The sequence below is a fragment of the Arvicola amphibius genome, chromosome 13, assembly GCF_903992535.2.
Source record: "Arvicola amphibius chromosome 13, mArvAmp1.2, whole genome shotgun sequence".
NCBI classification, from domain to species: domain Eukaryota; kingdom Metazoa; phylum Chordata; class Mammalia; order Rodentia; family Cricetidae; genus Arvicola; species Arvicola amphibius.
In genome coordinates, this window is record NC_052059.1 from 71,275,293 (window position 1) to 71,292,678 (window position 17,386).

The window sequence follows — 17,386 nt, forward strand, 5'->3', positions numbered from 1 at the left end:
AGCTAAGAGCTCTCTAGTGGCTGGCAGTTTTGTTTTTCTGATCTTCAGGTTGAACCCCAGTATCTGTCTCTGGGTTTTTATTATTCTTGCTACAAGTATGCACCCCTGGATAACCTATAACCTTTTATGTACTCCAGGTTGGCCTCAAATTCAAAGAGCTCTGCCTCTGTCTCCTGGGATAAAGGGAGGCCTGGAACTTCTAGTCTTTAACAAAACAAAACAACGAGTCTGTGTGTGTGTGTGTGTGTGTGTGTGTGTGTGTGTGTGTGTGTGTGTGTGTGTGTGTGTGTGTGTCTGCGTGTCTCTGTGTCTGTGTGTGTGTTCATGTACATGGGCACATGTGTGTTGGTGGAGTGCATGCATGTTCAAGAGAGGGTGAAGTTGACATTGAGTGCCTTCCTCCAAGGCTCTTCCATTTGTTGAGAGAGGCACTGAACCTGGCGCTCACCAATTCAGCCAAACAACATCTAAATAAAACCTCCATGCTAGAAGAGCTGTAACGTGCGAGAGTTATTTGGTTGCGGTGGTTTTCATTATAACCTTTGACAACTAAGGTTAACTTTGCTATCCAAGGTCACAACTCCGTGCCTGGAAACTGAACTACAATTCCCATAGTGCATCGCTAATGTCTCGGGGGATTCTGGGAAGTGTGGCAGAAGTATGTTTTGGGCCAATTAGAATTACTGTCGCAGACGTAGTTATTAAATTAAGTTTCCCAAAGCGCATTTTTAGAAGGATTCTGGGAGGAGTGGCAGAAGCATCAGTTCCCCCGGGAAGAAAAAAAAGAGAAAGCATTTGAACTTGAACTTTTGGCGTTTCCTGAGGTTTGCAGACTTTTGGAGCATCGGAGGCACCCCGAAAGAATTCAGAGTGAGTAGAGTGAAACGAAACCTGTTCTAACTGCAACCAGGACGTTGGCGCCAAAATCAAAACTTAGCAGCCGCTCTCGGCTACAGCGTTTGAGTTTTAAAAGTGTTTCTAATCTCGAGAAACCAGACCTTTGCACCCAACTTTGAGTACCTCTGATTATTTTCCGAAACGTTTTTGGAGAGCTTTTTATACCTGGAACTTTTTCGATTTCTCACCTTTTCTCTTAATTTTTGAATTGGTGGTGGGATACTTTAGAAGTAAACCATAAAACTTTTTATATAATCAAGACCGTGAAATCTGCAACACGGTGGCTTCGCATCCTTCCCAGCCCCGCTGAAGTCCACAGTGGAATGGGTGTCCCCAGGTCTCTCTCCAGCACAAGGAGCAATGCCTCTGCAGGGGGAGGGCACCCGTGAAGATACAGAATGAATCTTCTGTCACACTTTATAAGTCATTCCTTCCGGAAAGGCGAGCAAGATGAGAAGTGTGTGTGTGTGTGTGTGTGTGTGTGTGTGTGTGTGTGTTGTGTGTGTGTGTGTTGTGTGTCTGTTGCAGTTATTTCATAAGAACCCTGCTTTGGCATTTGTTAGTTTTATGTAAAAACAGTTACCTTTCATCCTATCTATAATTCTGTGTACACACACACACACACACACACACACACAGACAGACAGACACACATACACGTGACAGGGTGTTTCGCTCTGTGACAAATTCCCGAGTATCCAGACTGTGATAATCCGCAGCTGGCTAAAATTAATTTAGTAACAGAAGTTGGACCAGACACCAGGCAGCCCTACAGTGGGCCACACAAAGTAGGAAGTAGCCACAGCCACAACGAAGTAGCTTTTGCAGTTGCCAGAACCCATGAACCTCATCAAAGGAATTCCAGTAGCCTAGAAATAATCGCCAGCTATTAGTCTCAGGAACTACTGTTTTCGTTATACTGTTTTGTTATACTGTTTCTTTAAAAGGAACATGTGCATGTGCTTACATTTTTAAAGGAGGCTGGGTCTATAAACCCCCGCTGAGGCAAAATGGTCAGTGCTGTGAATCTGAGACCAGCCTCGGCTACAGAATGAGACCTTATCTCAAGAAGTAGTAAATGAATGAAATTTAAAATCAATAAAAAATAAATAAATTTAAGTCAGGGCTCGGTGGATAAAGTGCTTGCTGAGTTTGATTCCCCAGGACCCATGTAAAGCTGGGTGCAAACAGCATCTGTAATCTAAGCACACCCATGGTGAAAGGAGAGGCGGAGGAGGCTCCCTGGGTGCTCACAGACGAACTAGCCTGGTGTACATAAGGACGAATAAGGAAAACAGCCTGTCTCAAAATAAGGTGTAGGGTGAGGTACCAACAGCTGAAGTTGTCCTCCAATCTGTACGTGTGTCCTGTAGCATGTGTGTGCCTGCAGCCCCTCACACCATATACACACAAATACAAGTATAGAAAATGAACAGTTTAATCACATGTACCCTTCTCAGCCCTCATCATCTTCTCTTTCCCCTAACCTAGCCACTGTCTATAGTTTGGTCTGTATACTTCTAGTCTGAAATATATAAATGCCTAGCTATAATCTTACCATTTGGTAGGTGGTAGTGGGAAGATGAGTGAATTCAGAGCCAGCCTGGGTTATGTGAGACCCTCTCAAACAAACAACAATAACAAATCCACATACCTCCAGATGAGTGAAGTGTCATACATTTGTAATCAGCACTGTGGAGTCAGAGGCAGGAGGATTGCCATGAGTTCAAGGCCAGCCTGGATTACATAGTGATTTTCTAGCCCACCAAAGCTAAGACCCAATGTCAAAATCAAAACAAAACAAAACTGTAATTTATGTATACTGGAATGTTTATCTGTCTCTTCATTGTAAATGAATTAGGCAGTGGTAACCAACCAAATATTGTCTCGCTGAAGATACAATAGGCAAATCAAGCTCAGTATGGTGGCTTATGTGTCTTATCTCAGTACTTGGGGGGACTGATATAGGGTGATTGCCTCTGGTTCGAAGCCAGCCTAGGCTATATTGTGAGTTCCAGGCCAGATGCATCATATTTTGATAAAAATACAGATTTATAGTATACAATGTAATATTTCAATATTTGCATATCCTATTAAATCAAGCTAATATATCTATTACCTCACATATCTATAGTTGTTCTTTCTGATAAGGGCATTTAAGATCTTTTAGAGGTTTTCAAGTATCTTTCAAGTATATATGGCAACCATCAGTACTACTGCTTTGCAGAACTTACATATCCTGTCCAAGTGAAACTGTGTACTCTGTACTTTGGCCAGCATCTCCCATTGCCTCCTAGGCATTTCTCACATAATAAAATATTATGCATACTACTTCCTGTTACTACACACATCGTTCTCTATTTAAAAGCTACTTATTATTCTATTTAATCATAAATTTAGGGATTGCTGAGGATCAAACCATAGACCTCATGCATGTTAGGTAAGTAGACTACAATTGAGCTACATCCACAGACCATATCGTAATTTAACCTTTTTATTTTATTATTATCAGTGTGTGTGTGTGTGATAAGTGTGCCTGCAGATGTAAGAATGCCGTAGTATACATATAAAGGCCAGTGGACAGCTCTGGGGAGTCAGCTTTCTCCTTGCCCTATTGGTTCCAAGAATCAAACTCAGGTCACTAGGCGTGCACAGCAAGTGCTTTCTGTGGCTGAACCATCCTACTGGGTCCCATTATCATAAATTTAAAAGAAGTATTTATCTATTTTATGTTCATTCATAAGCAACTGCATGTCCCTATGCCACGTGTGTGCCTAGTGCCTGGGGAGGCCAGAAGAGGGCATTGGGTTCCATGGCACTGGAGTTACAGATAGTTGTGAGCTGCCATGTGGGCACTGGGAACTGAACAGATCCTCTGGAAGGGCAACCAGCTCCTTTAAATTCTGACTCATCCTCAGCCCATATACTTTTTATTAACATTCTTAACCATGTTCTTTCCTCCCTAGAACAGATTCTTAGATGTAGAATTTTTAGGTCAAAGAAAGTTTATTTAACACATTAATAGTTATCTCTAAATTAACTTTGTGAGCTAGTAAAGTTGGCCTTAGTCACATACCTTTAGATTATTAAAATTAAACCTTTAACATTATTCTCACAGTGCCTTTTAACCCACATAGTACATACTGCCTTCTCTGAAGGTGATTCATACTATACATTTTTTGTTTTTTAAGCCACCTTGAATAACATCAGTACCTAATATTTTGTTAGCTCTCATTTGGTAAATATATTTTATCTTCGCCAGGGTCATAGATTGCAACCAAAACTATTCAAGATTAGTCATCAGTGACTCATAGTTGCACAATCAGAAAGCAGGTCTGAACTCTAAACGCTTCTTGGCAGGCTAGTCTCTAAAGCTTGCTTCCCTTGGGCAGGTTAAAAGGTGGTTGGTTGTTTAACTTGTCTTACTTTCTCAGTGAAATTTCTTGACATTTTTACTACTAATATGAAAGATGCCCTTCACAAGAAAGACAGTACAATCTAATACACAATTTGAAAAGAAGCTTTGGGCTGGTGATGTAGCTCAGTGGTTGAGTGCTTGCTTAGGATGTGGATAGGTAACATTCAGATGTGTGAGACTCTGGGTTCAACCCTCACGAATGCAAAAACAAATAATCAAACACAATTCTGAAAATGGATTTTTGTTTGTTTTTTTTTTGTTTTTGTTTTGTTTTGTTTTTCGAGACAGGGTTTCCCTGTAGTTTCTAGAGCCTGTCCTGGAGCTAGCTCTTGTAGACCAGGCTGGCCTCGAACTCAGAGATCCGCCTGCCTCTGCCTCCCGAGTGCTGGGATTAAAGGCGTGCGCCACCACCGCCCCGCCTGAAAATGGATTTTTAAGAGACAGAATCTACTACAAAAATGGGAATGAACTTGGATTTATGTGAATTTGAATAGCTGCCTATTGAAATATTTTCCTAGTGGTCTTGATTTTAATTTTGTTTTAGTCTACAGGATATTCTCCTACTTCATTCTCTAAGAGATGTTGGGTTTTTTGCTTGTTTGTTTTTCTTTTTGGTTTTTAGAGATAGGATTTCCCTGTGTAACAGTGCTGGATATCCCAGAACTCAATTTGTAGACCAGGTTAGCCTCAAATTCACAGAGATCCGCCTGCCTCCGCCTCCCGAGTGCTGGGATTAAAGGCATGCACCACCGCCCAGCGCTTTTAGCTTCTTAATATGACAAAACCTTTCATTTTAAGAATTCCTTTCTGTTATTACCCACAGTTCTTTGGATTGAATCCAGGGCCTTGCACATCCTATGAAAGTGTTCTATCATAACCCCATCCCCACCCCTACCCAGTATGGTCAAACTTCTTGTCTTACAAAAAAACAGTCCAATGCAAAGGATGGTCGGTAGGGAGCTTTCCTCCACATGTAAATCAAGGATCCATCTCATGACTGCCTTTTCCGTTGGAGTCTTCCCAGAAAGGGGGAAATGAAGATGGAGAAGCCACATTCATGTCTAATGCTTCATCCTAGAAGGGACATACATCATTTTCACTAACACCATATTGTTAAGACACAGGCATGACCCTACCTAGGAACAGGGAAGGGGAGAGAAATGATTAACTTTGCAACCACCTCCCAGCATCAGCTCCAAAGTACGAAGGAGGAAACACGTTGTTTATTTTAATTAGCTAATTCTCATAACTTACTAGCTCAGCAGAACAGGTTTTGTGTATTGGATAATAAGCAATGGGAATTTGAGATGCTAAGTTAGTTGGTGATAAAATGCAATGAAGGCCAGGGGTGGTGGTGTACATCAAGAATTCCAGTACTCAGGAGGTAGAGGCAGGTGGATCTCTGTGAGTCTGAGGCCAACCAAGGCTACGTAGTGAGGCCCTATCTTAAAAACAGAAAGCAGGGGCTGGAGAGATGGCTCAAAGGTTAAGAGCATTGGCTACACTTCTAGAGATCCTGAGTTCAATTACCAGCAACCTCATGGTGGCTCACAACCATCTGTAATGAGATCTGATGCCCTCTTATGGCATAAAGGCATAAATGCAGGCATATATCAAGGCAGAATGTTATATACATAATAAATAAATAAATCTTTTAAAAAAATTTTTTTGAGGCAGGGTTTCTCTATGTAATAGTCCTAGCTGTTCTGGAACTAGCGCACAGAAATCCACCTGCCTCTGCCTCCCAAGTGCTGGGATTAAAGGTATGCGCCACCACTGCCTGGCCAGAAACAATTTGTTTTTGTTTTGTGTATGTGTGAATGTTACTTTGAAAAATACCAATCTAAATTCCCACTCCCTCCCATCCTCCCATTCCCTCCACACACCCTCCCACCCCACCTCCTCTAATCCTAAGAGAGGGTAAGGCACTTTGCCTTCTGGAAAGTCCAAGGCCCTCCCCACTAAATCTAGGCTAAGCAAGGTATACATCCAAAGAGAATAGGATCCCAAAAACCAGTACATGTAGGAGAGACAAATCCCAGTGCCACTGTCAGTGGCCCCTCAGTCTGCCCCAACTGTCACATTCAGAGGGACTAGTTTGATCCCATGCTCGTTCACTCTCAGTCCAGTTGGAGTTGGTGAGCGCCCATTAGCTCAGGCAAGCTGTCTCAGTGGATGAATCCCTCATGGTCTTGACATCCTTGCTCATACTCTCACTCCTTCCACTCCTCAACTGGACCTTGGGAGCTCAGTCCAGTGCTCCAATGTGGGTCTCTGCCTCTGTTTCTATCTGCTGTTGGATGAAGATTCTATGGTGATATTTAAGATAATCATCAGTCTGACTACTGGGCAAGGCCAGTTCAGGCCCCCTCTCCTCTATTGCTTAGGGTCTTAGCTGGGGTCATCCTTATGGATTTCTGGAAATTTTTCTAGAGCCAGGTTTCTTGCTAACCCCATAATGGCTCCCTCAATCAAGCTATCTCTTTCCTTGCTCTCATATCTGTCCTTCCTCTATCTTGACTATCCCATTCCCTCAAGTTCTCCTCAACCCTCCCCTTCTCTCCTTCCTTCTACAACCCCACCCCCATATTCTCAATTTTGTCAAGCGATCTTGTGTGTTTCCAATTTCCAGGGGGTCTATATATGTTTTTCTTTGGGTTCACCTTATTACTTATCTTCTCTAGGATCATGAACTACAGGCTCAGTGTCCTTTGTTTATGGCTAGTATCCACTGATGAGTGAGTACATACCATACTAATTTTTTGGGGTCTGGGTTATCTCACTCAGGATAGTGTATTCCATCCATTTGCATGCAAAATTCAAGATGTCATTGTTTTTTACCGCTGAGTAGTACTCTAATGTGTAGATGTGCCACACTTTCTTTATCCATTCTTCAGTTGAGGGGCATCTAGGTTGTTTCCAGGTTCTTGCTATTACAAATAATGCTGCTATGAACATAGATGAACAAATGCTTTTGTAGTATGATTGAGCATCTTTTGGGTATATTCCCAAGAGTGGTATTGCTGGATCCTGAAGTAGGATGGTTCCCAGTTTTCTGAGAAACTGCCATACTGATTTCCAAAGTGGTTGTACAAATTATTCCCACCAGTAAGGGATGAGTGGTCCTCTTACTCCACATCCTCCCTTGCATAAGCTATCATTAGTGTTTTTGATCTTAGCCATTCTGACAAGTGTAAGATGGTATCTCAGAGTTGTTTTGATTTGCATTAGTTAAGGAAGGTGAACATTTCCTTAAGTATCTTTTGGCCATTTGAAATTCTTCTGTTGAGAATTCTGTTTAGTTCAGTACCCCATTTTTTAATTGGGTTATTTAGAATTTTAATGTCTAATTTCTTGAGTTCTTTATATATTTTGGAGGTCAGTCCTTTGTCTGATGTGGGGTTGGTGAAGATCTTCTCCCATTCAGTAGGCTGCCTTTTTGTCTTATTGACAGTGTCCTTTGCTTTACAGAAACTTTTCAGTTTCAGGAGGTCCCATTTATTTATTGTTGCTCTCAGTGTCTGTGTTCCTGGGGTTATATTTAGGAAGTAGTCTCCTGTGTCCATGCATTGAAGGCTACTTCCCACTTTCTCTTCTATCAGGTTCAGTGTGGTCAGATTTATATTGAGGTCTTTAATCCATTTGGATTTGAGTTTTGTGTTTGGCGATAGATATGGATCTATTTTCATTCTTCTACAGGTTGACATCCAGTTATTCCAGCACCATTTGTTGAAGATGCTTTCTTTTTTCCATTGTATAATTTTAGCTTCTTTGTCAAAAATCAGGTGTTCATAGATGTGTGGATTAATATCCAGGTCTTCAATCCGATTCCATTGGTCAGTGCCAATACCAAGCTGTTTTCATTACTGTAGCTCTGTAATAAAGCTTGATGTCAGGGTTGGTAATGCCTCAAGAAGTTCCTTTATTGTATAGGATTTTTTTGACTATCCTGGGTTTTTTGTTTTTCCATATGAAGTTGATTATTGTTCTTTCAAGGTCTGAGAAGAATTGTGTTGGGATTTTGATGGGGATCGCATTGAATCTATAGATTGCTTCTGGTAAGAGTGTCATTTTTACTATGTTGATCCTTCCTATCCATGAGCATGGGAGATCTTTCCATTTTCTGGTATCCTCTTCAATTTTTTTTTCTTCAAAGACTTAAAGTTCTTGTCAAATAGGTCTTTGACTTCTTTGGTTAGTGTTACCCCAAGATATTTTGTTATTTGTGGCTATTGTGAAAGGTGATGTTTCTCTGATTTTCTTCTCAGCTTCTTTATCATTTGTGTATAGGAGGGCTACTAATTTTTTTGAGTTGATCTTGTATCCTGCTACATCACTGAAGATATTTATCATGTAGGAGTTCTCTGGTAGAGTTTTTGGGATTACTTATGTACACTATCATGTCATCTGCAAATAACGGAATTGCAAATGACTTCTTCCTTTCCAATTTGAATCCCCTTAATCTCCTTTTGTTGTCTTATTGCTATTGCTAAAACTTCAAGCACTATGTTGAAGAAATATAAAGAGAGTGGACAGCCTTGTCTTGTTCCTGATTTTAGTGGAATCACTTTGAGTTTCTCTCCATTTAATTTGATGTTAGCAGTTGGCTTTTATATTGCTTTTATTATATTTAGATATGATTTTATTATATTTGGATATGATCCTTGTATCACTAATCTCTCTAAGACCTTTATCATGAAGGTGTTAGATTTTGTCAAATGCTTTTTCAGCATCTAATGAAATGATCATACTTTTTTTCTTTCCGTTTATTTATATGATAGATTACATACTTGATCATGATGGATGATACTTTTTTATATGTTCTTGGAATCAGTTTGCCAGTATTTTATTGAGAATTTTTGTATCCATGTTCATGAGTGAGACTGGTCTGTAATTCTCTTTCTTGGTTGAGTCTTTGTGTGTTTTTGGTATCAGGGTAACTATAGCCTCATAAAAAGAGTATGTCAATGTCCCTTCTGTTTCTATCATGTGGAACACTTTGAGAAGTATAGATATTAGCTCTTCTTGGAAGCTCTAGTAGAATTCTGCACTAAAACCATCCAGCCCTGGACTTGTTTTGGTTGGGAGGTTTTTGATGACAGCTTCTATTTCCTCGCACTTATAGGTCTATTTAAATTGCTCATCTGGTCTTGATTTAACTTTTTTGGTATATGGTATCTATCTAAAAAATTGTTCATTTCTTTTTACGTTTTCCAGTTTCAGCCCTCAATTTGATTATTTCCTGTCTTCTATGCTTCCTGTGTGAGTCTGCTTCTTTTTTCTAGAGCTTTCAGGTATGCTGTTAAGTCACTAATGTGAGTTTTTTTCCATTTTCTTTGTGAACACTTAGTGCTATGAACTTTCCTCTTAGCAGTGCTTTCATAGTGTCCCATAGGTTTGGATATGTTGTTCCTTCATTTTCATTGAATTCAAGGAAGATTTTAATTTCTTTCTTTATTTCTTCCTTGACCCAGGGGCAGTTCAGTAGTTCACTGTTCAATTTCTATGAGTTTGTAGGCTTTCTGAGAGTTGTATTGTTGTTAAATTCTAACTTATCAGATTACTACGGATCTGATAAGACACGGGGTTACTCCAATTTTTTTTTTAATCTGTGGAGGTTTGCTTTGTTACCAAGTATGTGATCCATTTTAGAGAAAGTTCCATGAGGTGCTGAGAAGAAGGTATATTCTTTTGTGTTTGGGTGGAATGTTCTATAGATGTCTGTTAAGTCCATTTGATTCATTACATCTGTTAGTTCTCTTATTTCTCTATTAAGTTTCTGTTTGGTTGACCTGTCCATTGGTGAGAGAGGAGTGTTGAAGTTTCCTTCTATTAATATGTGGGGTTTGATGTGCGATTTATGTTTTAGGAATGTTTCTTTTACATATGTAGGCGCTCTATTAGGGACATAGAGATTCAGGATTGAGACTTCATCTTGGTGAATTGTTCCTGTTATTTGTAGAAAGTGTCCTTCTCCATTAGATATTAGGATAGCCACACCCACTTGTGTCTTAGGTCCATTTGATTGGAAAACCTTTTGCCAACCCTCTACACTCTGAGGTGGTATCTGTCTTTGAGGTTGAGGTGTGTTTCCTGTAAACAGCAGAATGTTGGATCCTGTTTTCATATCCATTCTCTTAGCCTGTATCTTTTTATAGGTGAATTGAGTCCATTGACATTAAGTGATATTAATGACCACTGGTTGTTAACTCTGGTTATTTTTTGGTAGTTATGTTTGTGTATTTCCCTTTTTTGGGTTATGCTGGAGGGAGGTTATCAGATGTCTGTTTTTTGTGGGCATTGTTAGCTTCCTTGGGTTGAGGTTTTCCTTCTAGTACTTTCTGTAAGGCTGGGTTTGTGTGTAGAAGGAGCAGCGGGCTGCACTCCTGCCCAGCTCCCACACAGCTAGCTTTACCCAAAATAATTACACGGAAACTGTATTCATTTAAACACTGCCTGGCCCATTAGTTTCAGCCTCTTATTGGCTAATTCTCACATCTTGCTTTAACCCATATTTCGTAATCTGTATAGCACCACAAGGTGGTGGCTTACCGGGAAAGATCCTAACCTGCGTCTGTCTCGGAGAGGAGAGTCATAGCGACTGCCTCACTGCCTTCTTCCTCCCAGCATTCTGTTCTGTCTACTCTACCCACCTATGTTCTGACCTATCAGGCCAAGTAGTTTTCTTTATTAATTAACCAATGAAAGCAACAGATAGATAGAAGACCCACCTACATCATTTGTAGATACATATTGTTTAAATCTGTTTTTGTCATGTCATATCTTGTTTTCTCCATCGATGGTGAATGAAAGCTTTGCTGGGTATAGCAGTCTGGGCTTACATCCATGGTCTCTTAGTATCTGCAGCACATCTATCCAGGACCTTCTGACTTTCTTGGTTTCCATTGAGAAGTTGAGTGTAATTCTAATAGGCTTACCTTTATATGTTACTTGATCCTTTTCCTTTGCAACTCTTAATATTCTTTCTTTATTCTGTATGTTTTGTGTTTTGATTATTATATGGCGAGGGGATTTTTTTTGATCCAGTCTATTTGGTGTTCTGTAAGCTTCTTGTACCTTCATTGGCATATCCTTCTTTAGGTTGGTAAAGTTTTCTTCTATAATTTTGTTGAATATATTTTCTGTGCCTTTGAGCTGGAGTTCTTCTCCTTCTTCTAATCCTATTCTTAGGTTTGGTCTTTTCATGGTATTCCAGATTTCCTGAACATTTTATGTTAGAATTTGTTCGATTTAATGTTTCTTTGACCAATGAATCTATTTCCTCTATAGTATCTTCAGCACCTGAGGTTCTTTCTTCTATCTCTTGTATCTGTTGGTTATACTTGTCTCCGTAGTTCCTGTTCATTTACCCAGATTTTCCATATTCAGAATTCCCTCGGTTTGTGTTTTCTCTATTATCTCTATTTTAGTCTTCAAGTCTTGAACTGTTTCCCTTCACCTGTTTGATTGTTTTCTCTTGGCTTTCTTGGGGTTCTTTGAGGAATTTATTAATTTCTTACAATTTTTTTGTTTGTCTTCTCTTCCATTTCTTTAAGGGAGTTGTTCACTTCTTCTTTAAAGGTCTCCATCATTTTCATAAAGTTACATTTAAAAGTTGTTTTCTTCTACTTCTTCTGGGTTAGGATGATCAAGTCTTCCTGTTGTGTGTCCACTCGGTTCTGGTGTTACCATATTGCCTTTTAGGTTGTTGGAGGAATTCTTGCATTGGGACCTACCCATCTCTTTCTTCAATGAGGCTAGCAGTGTCTTGGCATCTTGGTCCAATCCTTGCTGTGGCTATCTCTTATGTCCCGGTCCCCTCAGTATTGGAGCATGCTGTGCTTCAGGGTTCTACAGAGCTCTTAGATCCCCTCAGTATTGGAGCAAGCTGTGTTTCAGGGTTCCATGAAGCTCTTAGGTCCCCTCAGTATGGAGCACATTGTGTTTCAGGGTTCCACGGAGCACTAGGAACAATTTGTAATTCCCATTTTGGCAAAACTTTCTTTTTTAAATTTATTTATTTATTTATTATGTATGCAATATTCTGTCTGTGTGTATGCCTGCAGGCCAGAAGAGGGCACCAGACCCCATTACAGATGATTGTGAGCCACCATGTGGTTGCTGGGAATTGAACTCAGGACCTTTGGTAGAGCAGGCAATGCTCTTAACCTCTGTGCCATCTCTCCAGCCCTGGCAGAACTTTCTTTATTTCTTCAAACATTCCTTCCAAAGTATCTATGTTTGAATCAGATAGCAAAATGTCATCCATGTAATGGTAAATTATAGATTTAGGAAATTGTTTATATATTATTTCCAATGGCTGCCTTACAAAGTATTGGCACAGGGTGGGGCTATGGCGCATTCCCTCTGGGAGAACCGTCCACTAATATCTCCTAATAGGCTGAGAATTATGTTAAATAGGCACCGTGAAGGCAAATTTTTCTGTGTCCTTTTCTTGTAAAGATATAGTGAAGAAACAATCTTTTAAATCAATAACTTTGAGAGGCAATCCTCTCAAAGAAGACAGAGAAGATAGAGAAGACAGAGGAATTCCAGATTGTAGAGGGCCCATAGGTTAAATTTCCTTGTTGACAGCTCTTAAATCTGTCACCATTCTCCATTTCCCAGATTTCTTTTTAACAACAAATACATGAGAATTCCAAGGGCTGGCTGATTCTTCAATAGGTGAACATGTAGTTGCTCCTGTATCAGCTGTTCTAAAGCCTGCAGTTTTTCTTCTGTTAAAGGCCATTGTTTAACCCATATTGGTTTTTCAGTTAAACATTTTAAAGGTAGGACCTTTGGCACCTATAAAGATTTGCTAGTTACTTTGTGTTCTTTTTTTAATTTTTTATTGATTTTTATTGAGTTCTACATTTTTCTCTGCTCCCCTCCCTACCTCTCCCCTCCCCTCTTAAATCCTCCCCCAAAGTCCCCATGCTCCCAGTTTACTCAGGAGATCTTGTCTTTTTCTACTTTCTACTTCCCATGTAGATTAGATCTATGTAAGTCTCTCTTAGTGTCCTCATTGTTGTCTAAGTTCTCTGGGACTGTGGTTTCTAGGCTGGCTTTCTTTGCTGTATGTTTAAAAACCACCTATGAATGAGTACATGTGATAATTGTCTTTCTGTGTCTGGGTTACCTCACTCAAAATAATGTTTTTTAGTTCCATCCATTTTCCTGCAAAATTCAAGATGTTGTTAATTTTTCTGCTGTGTAGTACTCCATTGTGTAAATGTACCACATTTTTCTTATCCATTCTTCGAGGGGCATTTAGGTTGTTTCCAGGTTCTGGCTATAACAAACAAAGCTGCTATGAACATAGTTGAGCATATGTCCTTGTGGCACAATTGAGCATCTTTTGGATATATACCCAAAAGTAATATTACTGGCTCTTGAGGAAGGTGGTTTCCTAATTTTCTGAGAAATTGCCACACTGACGTCTGTAGTGATGAGCTGCGGGCTATGTTCCTGCCACCCGGCTCCTGGCTGCCTGGCTAGCTTATGCCCTGAAATAACAACACACAAATTGTATTCTTTTAAACACTGCCTGGCCCATTAGTTTCAGCCTCTTATTAGCTAATTCTCACATCATGCTTTAACCCATATTTAGTAATGTGTGTAGCACCACGAGGTGGAGGCTTACCGGGAAGATTCTAACCCATGTCCATCTTGGGCCAGAGCTTCATCATGTCTGTCTAACTTCCCTGCTTCCCAGCATTCTGTTCTGTCTACTCCACCCACCTAAGGGCTGGCCTATCAAATGGGCCAAGGCAGTTTCTTTATTAACCAATGAGAGTCCTCCATCAGACATCCAAAGGGGTTGTGCCAGCTTGCATTCCCACCAGCAATGCAGAAGTGTTGCCTTTTCCCCACAACCTCTCCAGCATAAGTTGTCATCAGTGTTTTTGATCTTGGCCATTCTTTCAGGTGTAAGATGGAATCTCAGAGTTGTTTTGATTTGCATTTCTCTGATGACTAAGGATGTTAAACATTTCCTTTAGTGTCTTTCAGCCATTTTAGATTCCTCTGTTGAGAGGTCTCTGTTTAGGTTTGTACTCCGTTTTTTTTTTTTATTATTGGATTATGTGATCTTTTGGTGTCCACTTTCTTGAGTTCTTTGTATATTTTGGAGATCAGACCTCTGTCTGATGTGGGGTTAGTGAAGATCTTTTCCCATTCTGTAGGCTGTCGTTTTGTCTTGTTGACCGTGTCCTTTGCTTTACAGAGGCTTTTCAGTTTCAGGAGGTCCCATTTATTAATTGTTTCTCTCAGTGTCTGTGCTGCTGTGGTTCTATTTAGAAAGTGGTTCCCTGTGCCAATGTGTTCAAGTGTATTTCCCACTTTCTCTTCTATAAGGTTCAGTGTGGCTGGCTTTCTGTTGAGGTCTTTGATCCATTTGGACTTGAGTTTTGTGCATGGTGATAGATATGGGTCTATTTTCATTCTTCTACATGTTGATATCCAGTTATGCCAGCACCACTTGTTAAATATGCTTTCTTTTTTCCATTTGGTATTTTTTGCTTCTTTATCAAAGATCAGGTGTTCAAAGGAGTGTGGATTGATATCCGGTTCTTCTATTTGGGTGCCATTGGTCCTCCTGTCTGACCTTATGCCAATACCAGGCTGTTTTCAGTACTGTAGCTCTGTAATAGAGTTTGAAGTCAGGAATTGTAATGCCTCCAGAAGTTCTTTTATTGTACAGGATTTTTTTGGCTATCCTAGGTTTTTTGCTTTTTTATATGAAGTTGAGTACCATTCTTTCGAGGTCTTTGAAGAATTTTGCTGGGTATTTTGTGTTTTTGTACTGCCTGAATGGCTGGTGACCTTTGTGTATAGTACCTTATAATATCCCTGTTTCTGGTATTCAGAGATGTTAATTGGGTATTCCATTGCTGCAGCAGGTCTCGACCCCATTAATTAACTGTGATATTAGCTACATATGTCCTCAGCCTTCCTCTCTGTCCTTCTGTCCCTGTGCATTCGACCCATCCCATGCTTTGTTTCACTTGAGATAGGGTTTCAATTCCTAGGAACTGAACATCTGCCTCTTGAAGAGGCCAATTTTGATGCCAAGATTCTGGAGTAATGACAGACATAGCCGCACCTGTGTCCAGTAATCCATCAGTTACAATGCCATTTATATGCACTGGTCTTTGATCATTTATAGAAGTCTGCCAGAATATACGTTTCCTGTTTCCTATTGGAATTTTTGATTCATCCTCCATGTTTATTCCATCATCCAGAACAGTATGGTTTTTTTTGTTGTTGTTGTTGTTGTTTGTTTGTTTGTTTGTTTGTTTTTAACAGCAGGCACTGGATTTTTTTATTTTCCTGGTCCTCCACATTTCCTCCACAGTGACAGGGAATGACTGGTCCACTTTTGACTTGAGGGCCTGTGAGAGGCATCCCAAGGAGTTTTCCGATTGTATTGGGTTGCCTTGGCTGTCTTTTGTTGATCTACCTTCATTGGTTCAAGTCAGCCTTTGTCACATCTCCTACATATTCCAGAAGGTCGAGGCCACCTATTCTTACCATTCCCAAAGGAGGCATTATTTCTAGGGCTGCCTGCAGTCCTTTCTCAGATGTCCTATTCTACCACAATTAAAACATTTGTCATTTTGATGTCTCCTCAGACCACTGGAAATTGCTTCTCCTACCCAAGCCTTAGTACTATAGTCAAATGTCTCAACATTCATTGTATGCAAGATCCATTCATCTATTGGTGATAATCTGTCCTTTAAAGGCCCAAGTATTTTTTTGCATTCTAAGTTGGAGTTTTTAAAAACTGTTCAATAAGTACTCATCTAGCTTCTGGGTCTGTTACTCCTATTTGTACAGCCTTAGTTAATCTTTGTAAAAAATCACTAAAGGGTTCTCTCTGGCCCTGTTTAACCCTGGTATATGATTCAGTTCCTTTCCTGGTTCCTGAATCCTGTCCCAAGCATTTAAAGCTGCTGTGCTGCACAGGGAAAGGTGTGCTCATCGTAGAGAGCCTGGTCCTAAGAATTGGAGTAATAGCCTTCACCAAGAATGTGATCTTGGGAGGCCTCAAATCCTTTTGTTTTTCCCTGTTCTAAAATTTTTGCCTCTTTTCGCCAGTAGCATTTCCATAGCAGCTGGGGTCCATCTTCCAGGATCACTGAGACTAACTGAAGTCAGTTGTGTGGGGTAGCCTTATTGCTTGAAGCCCACAGTTTTACTATTTCCCTAACAAATGGTGAGTGCAAGCCATAAGATACTGTTGCTTAACTTCCTTTAGCTCACTCATACCTATAAGTTTCCATTTATATTCTTTGACTATCTTAGGGTATTTTGTACCTGTTGGCTTCTCAGAGGAGATTTCTGGATAAACAGTTAAAACTCTGGGCAAGTCATTCCTGACTTTAACCTGTACTGGCAAGCCTGTGTAAATCCTGTTCTTGTACCTTTTCTCCATGATCATCAGTTCTAATAATTTCCTCAATCATTTCAAATCTTTTTACCACTGCCTTTTGTAAAGTCTGAATCTCCAGTCCTGTGTTCTGTTCTAGTGCCCTCATTGATTCATTTAGCTTCTGGTTGTTGTTCTTCACACAGGATTCCAAGGTATGAAATTTGTCCAGTAAAGACAATGTCTCATCCTTGGACATTATTTGGATAGCATGCATATTGCCTTCCTACAGAGATACCTTGTCCGTTAACCTATCATAACTTTTCAACAGATTCTGATTGTTAAATTTAGCAGTATGAATTCTTTCAGATAATTGCTCAGCACCCTTCGAACTGGATTGAATTTTGTCTGTCAAATTAATGTTATCCTTTTTAATAAGTGTTAATTTTTTCAGCTAGCTGCTCGTTATTAGTCTGTAAATCTGTATTATTTCTAAAAGTGTCTCATTCTTGGCTCTGTTATCAAACTATTTTCTTAAAGATATAATATGAAAATCAAAGCTAATTCCCAAAGTTATGTATAAGGAAAATCACATAAGTCTTGCAGAGTACCATCCATAGTATAAGCAAAATGGTTATTAAATTCATGAATGGTAATATAGTCAGTCATCATATAACTTTCAAATTTCAATTTACTTA

The 17,386-nt window shown here is 39.8% G+C and overlaps 1 protein-coding gene across 4 annotated transcripts in view; it reads left to right on the plus strand.

Moving 5' to 3' along the window:
* Positions 1-717: 717 nt before the first annotated feature.
* Positions 718-17,386, plus strand: part of Nudt13 (nudix hydrolase 13) — a 35,176-nt gene continuing 18,507 nt past the window's right edge. For all 4 annotated transcript variants that reach the window (XR_005282966.1, XR_005282967.1, XM_038309985.1 and 1 more), the window contains exon 1: positions 718-870. The gene's annotated coding sequence lies outside the window, so the exon portion shown is untranslated. The remainder of the gene's footprint in view (positions 871-17,386) is intronic.